Source organism: Sapajus apella, unplaced genomic scaffold (assembly GCF_009761245.1).
Source record: "Sapajus apella isolate SASKATOON/1434 unplaced genomic scaffold, GSC_monkey_1.0 scaffold62, whole genome shotgun sequence".
In the NCBI taxonomy this organism is placed as follows: Eukaryota; Metazoa; Chordata; class Mammalia; order Primates; family Cebidae; genus Sapajus; species Sapajus apella.
In genome coordinates this window covers 3,296,539-3,302,063 of record NW_022437002.1, presented here as the reverse complement: position 1 = coordinate 3,302,063, position 5,525 = coordinate 3,296,539, and positions in this window count along the sequence as shown.

Genomic DNA, 5,525 nt, shown 5'->3' with positions numbered 1-5,525 from the left:
GAGTTTCACTCTTGTTACCCAGGCTGGAGTGCAATGGCGCGATCTCGGCTCACTGCAACTTCCACCTCCTGGGTTCAGGCAATTCTCCTGCCTCAGCCTCCTGAGCAACTGGGATTATAGGCACGCACCACCATGCCCAGCTAATTTTTTGTATTTTTAGTAGAGACGGGGTTTCACCATGTTGACCAGGATGGTCTCGATCTCTCAACCTCGTGATCCACCCGCCTCGGCCTCCCAAAGTGCTGGGATTACAGGCGTGAGCCACCGCGCCCGGCCCTAAATTTTTCTTAAAAAGAAATTTTACCTTGAATCTGTGATCCTCCCTCCAACTTTTTACTTTAAAATTTTTCAAATATAAAAATTGAGGGCCAGGCACGGTGGCTCACACCTGTAATACCAGCACTTTGAAAGGCTGAGGCGGGTGGATCACAAGGTCAAGAGATCGAGACCATCCTGGCCAACATAGTGAAACCCTGGCTCTACTAAAAATACAAAAATTCGCTGGGCATGGTTGCATGTGCCTGTAGTCCCAGCTACTCAGGAGGTTGAGACAGGAGAATCACTTGAACCCAGGAGGCAGAGGTTGCAGTCAGCCAAGATTGCACCACTGCACTCCAGCCTGGTAACAGAGGAGACTCCGTCTCAAAAAGAAAGATTAATGTACTGAACATCTGTAATATATAAAATACACATCTGTATGCCACCTAGGTTAAATAATCCAAAATCTTTGCACTGTCACACACATGTACATACACACATACATATTTGACTTTCAGTGGCCATTGAAAGTAAGATACAGACATCCTACACCACAGTTTTCTTTTTTTTTTAAGACGGGGTCTTGCTTTGTTCCCCAGACTGGACTTGAACCCTTGGGATCAAGCGAATCTCCCATCTCAACCTCCTTAGTAGCTGAGGCTACAGATGAACACCACCATGCTGAGCTCAAACATCACAATTCTTTACTTCCAAATATTCTTAAAATATATTTATGTGTGTGTGTATATATATACATACACACACACACATATATATACGCATATATATATACACACATAATATGTGTGTATATATATATTCCAGTAAGCATCTCCTAGGAATGTTCGCCATTACCATACCTCAGAAGATTAAAAACAATTTCCTAATACCATCTAATGATCATAACAGCACCAAAAATGTCTTATAGCTATTTTTCAATCAAGAATCAATCAAGTTTTATATTTTGGCTATTCTTTCTAGTGTCTCAATCGAAAACAGTCCCCTTACCTTTTTTCCCAGTGAAATTGACTATTTAAAGGTATATGGGCCAGGCGCAGTGGCTTACGCCTAAAATTCTACCACTTTGGGTGGCTGAGGTGGGTGGATCATTTGAGGTCAGGAGTTCATGACCAGTCTGGCCAACATGGTGAAACCCTGTCTCTACTAAAAATACAAAAATTAGATGGGCATGGTGATGCGCATCTGTAATGCCAGCTACTCAGGAGGAGGCAAGAGAATCGCTTGAGCCTGGGAGGCGAAGGTTCCATGAGCCAAGATTGTGCCACTGCACTCTGGTGGGTGAGAGAGTGAAACCCTGTCTCAAAATAAAAAGTATGTGGTTTTTGTACATTGCTTCATAATACAGTTGTGCTTGTTTTATGTTCATCCTTTTTTTTTTTTTTGAGAGAGTAGCTTGTTCTGTTGCCCAGGCTGAAGTACAGTGGTGGGATCTTGACTCACTGCAGCCTCTACATCTCAGGCTCAAGTGATCCTCCCACCTCAGCCTCCCAAGCAGCTAGGACTACAGGTGCATGTCGGAACACCTGGCTAATTTTTCGTTAATTTTTTGTAGTGACAGGGTCTCCCGATGTTGCCCAGGCTGGTCTCAAACTCCAGGGCTCAAGCAATCCACCCACCCCAGCCTCCCAAAGTGCTGGCATTACAGGCATGAGCCTCCGTGCCCAGCCAACAAATATTTTAAATCACTTAGCACCAACTAAAATGGACCCTCCAGGAAGATGTACTACATTACCCTGTGCTTTGTGTCTTCTCATGTACTTGTTTTAGACCAGCTATCAATTCAGTCTAATACCTGCTGTCAAGGGCGTACCTGCAAAGGAGGCAATGCATAGGGAGGAATTAGGAAAAGTTTTACTGAGGTAATAACACTTGGGGTGAATTGTTTGTTTGTTTTGTTTTGTTTTGTTGCCGGAGTCTTGCCTTGTTACCAGGCTGGAGTGCAATGGCCCGATCTTGGCTCACTACAACCTCTGCCTCCCGAGCTCGAGCCATCCTCCTGCCTCAGCCTCCCAAGTAGCTGAGATTACAGGTGTGAACCACCACACCCAGTTCATTTTGTATTTTTAGCAGAGGCAGAGCTTCACCATGTTGCCTGGGCTAGTCTCAAACTCCTGACTTCAAATGATCTGCCGGCCTCGGCCTCCCCAAAGTGCTGGAATTACAGGGGCAAGCCACTGCGCCTGGCCTAGGTGAATCTTAAAGGAGGATCAGAAACTGTGGAGAGGGGAGGGAGCTGAGAGAGCGGGTAAGGGCCGTCTAGATAGTGGAATAAACGTGGACAACAACATAGATTGCCAAATCTGGTGTGTTCAAAAATAACATGCAGCGTATGTGGTGACAGCATGTTGGGGGAGTAACGGATAAGTAGGAGCCTTGGAAAGTGATGGAGCCAAATTACAAAAGACCTAGAAAGCTTTGGCTTCATCCTGTGGAAAGGGGGCCACTAGAGGGTTCTTGGTACGCTGCACAAGAGGTCAACCACACCTAAGGATGCTTTTGGTTCTGGGTGCCCTCTTAGGAAGTTATTGTGGGGAACAATTGTAGGAATTAGGGAAGAGGACAGATAAGATCACTGCCTTAAAAAGCAAAAAGCTGCCTTGGAAAAGAGGGGAAACACTCTTATTCTGGGATGCCTCAAAGTGCAAAGCCAAGACAAAGTGAATCATAAGAAGGCAGATTTATACTGAACAAAGAAAAGAGCAACAGTCCGGGCACGGTGGCTCACGCCTGTAATCCCAGCACTTCGGGAGGCCGAGGTGGGCAGATCACCTGAGCTCAGGAGTTTAAGACCAGCCTGGCCAACATGGTGAAACCCCGTCTCTACTAAAACTACAAAAATTAGCCAGGCGCAGTGGCTCACGCCTATAATCCCAGCTACTGAGGAGGCTGAGGCAGGAGAATCGCTTCAACCCAGGAGGCAGAGGTTGCAATGAGCCGAAATCAGGACACTGCACTCCAGCCTGGGCGATACAACGAGACTCCATCTCAAAAACAATAACAGAAACAGCAACAATCAGAGCTGTTCTCAGAATGGAAGGTAGTTCCTCTGGAGGTGTGCAAGCAGAAACTGGGTGACTGTTAGGAATTCCTGTCGGATTGATTCAGAGGATTAGAGCTACTCATCAGAATCCACGGGCAGTATATTGAAAACACCCATAACCAGGTCCCACCTCCACAGATTGTGTTTGATTTTGGTTGGTGCGGAGCCCTGATTCAAATGCAGGTGGTCTTTACACTAACATTTGGGAACTGGTCCATTAGAAGTCCTTCCAGCTTAGCCAAGCACGGTGGTTTATGCCTGTAATCCCAGCGCTTTGGGAGACCAAGGTAGGCAGATCACTTGAGGCCGGGAGTTCGTGACCAGCCTGACCAACATGGTGAAACCCCACCTCTACTAAAACTTCAAAAAAATTAGCCCGGCGTGGTGGTACATGCCTGTAATGCCAGCTACTCGGGAGGCTGAAGCACAAGAATCACTCGAACCCAGGAGGCAGAGGTTGCGGTGAGCCGAGATCACGCCACTGCACCACTGCACACTGCACTCTAGCCTGCATGACAGAGTGAGACCCTGTCTCAAAAAAAAAAAATTAAAAGTTCTTCCAGCTCTACTGTGCTGTGATTTTAAGATGACAGTTTTCCTCAGACTCAAAGATGGTAATTTTAGGATCCTAAGAATTGTTGGCTGAGAAGAGACACCTAGATGAGGCCCTGTGGAAAATGGCAAGGAACAGAGAGCAGCAGGGAGTTGAGAATCTCATCAGGGCATTTGGGACGAGCCAGAGGGGCCAGGCTTGAGCTGACTCCATCTGTCTTCCTATCCCTAGTTGGTCCCTAGACAACCCCAGTGCAGCATAATGACTCAACACAGTAAGGGGCCAATCAGTGAGAAGGCCTCTAGCCATCTCTCCTTGTCCCCAGCTTACCTGGCCTGAGGGCAGACCTGAACTGAAGGCCCACATGGTTTCCACAGGCTGCTGGAAAGGGAGATTAGTCTCAGCTGTCGACAGATTCTGCGCTAAAGACTGGACCCCGCAGCCCAGAGAAGAAGAGTAAATTTTCCCCAGGCACCGTGGCTCACGCCTGTAACCCCAGCACTTTGGGAGGCCAAGGCGGGTGGATCACCTGAGGTGAGGAGTTCGAGACCAGCTTGACCAACATGCAGAAACCCCATCTCTACTAAAAATACAAAAATTAGCCGGGCATGGTGGCATGCACCTGTAATCCCAGCTACTCAGGAGGCTGAGACAGGAGAATCACTTGAACCTGGGAGGTGGAGGTTGCCGTGAGACAAGATCTCGCCATTGCACTCCAGTATGGGCATCAAGAGCGAAACTCCATCTCAAAATAAATAACTAAATAACTAAATAAATTTTCTACAAGCTATGCTGCAATCAGAACTGTTTAGGATTTCCTGTCCTAGACACTGCCCATTCATATGCACCCTGTCCTAACCTCTTCCCTTATTCTCAACCATTCTTTCTGATCATAGATTTTGTTTCTCCTTTTTTTTTTTTGAGACAGAGTTTCGCTCTTGTTACCCAGGCTGCAGTGCAATGGCGCGATCTCGGCTCACCGCAACCTCCGCCTCCTGGGTTCAGGCAATTCTCCTGCCTCAGCCTCCTGAGTAGCTGGGATTACAGGCACGCGCCACCATGCCCAGCTCATTTTTTGTAGTTTTAGTAGAGATGGGGTTTCACCGTGTTGACCAGGATGGTCTCGATCTCTTGACCTCGTGATCCACCCTCCTCGGCCTCCCATGTTTCTCCTTTTAATATTGGCTCTGGAGGTGAGATTTGGAAGATAGTTAAGGGAAGTAACTCACAGTAATGGCAGTAAGGAGGCAAGAAGTAAAACGCGTGGGCAGAAGTTAAAGAAAAGAGGGGTCATAGTTCCTGAAAAAGTATGGGCAGAAGTTAGAAACTTCTGCCAAGTGAGGTGGCTCATGCCTGTAATCCCAGCCCTTTAGGAGGCAAAGGCAGGTGGATGGCTTGAGGCCAAGGCAGGTGGATCATGAAGTTAGGAGTTCAAGACCAGCCTGGCTAATATGGTGAAACCTCCCTCTACTAAAAATACCAAAAAAAAAAAAACACCAAAAAAACAAAAAAACCCTCTCTACTAAAAATACCAAAAATAGATATATATATGCCAAAAAAAAATTAGCGTGGTGGGATGCACCCATAGTCCCAGCTGCTTGGGAGGCTGAGGCAGGAGAATTGCTTGAACCGGGAGGTGGTGGTTGCAGTGAG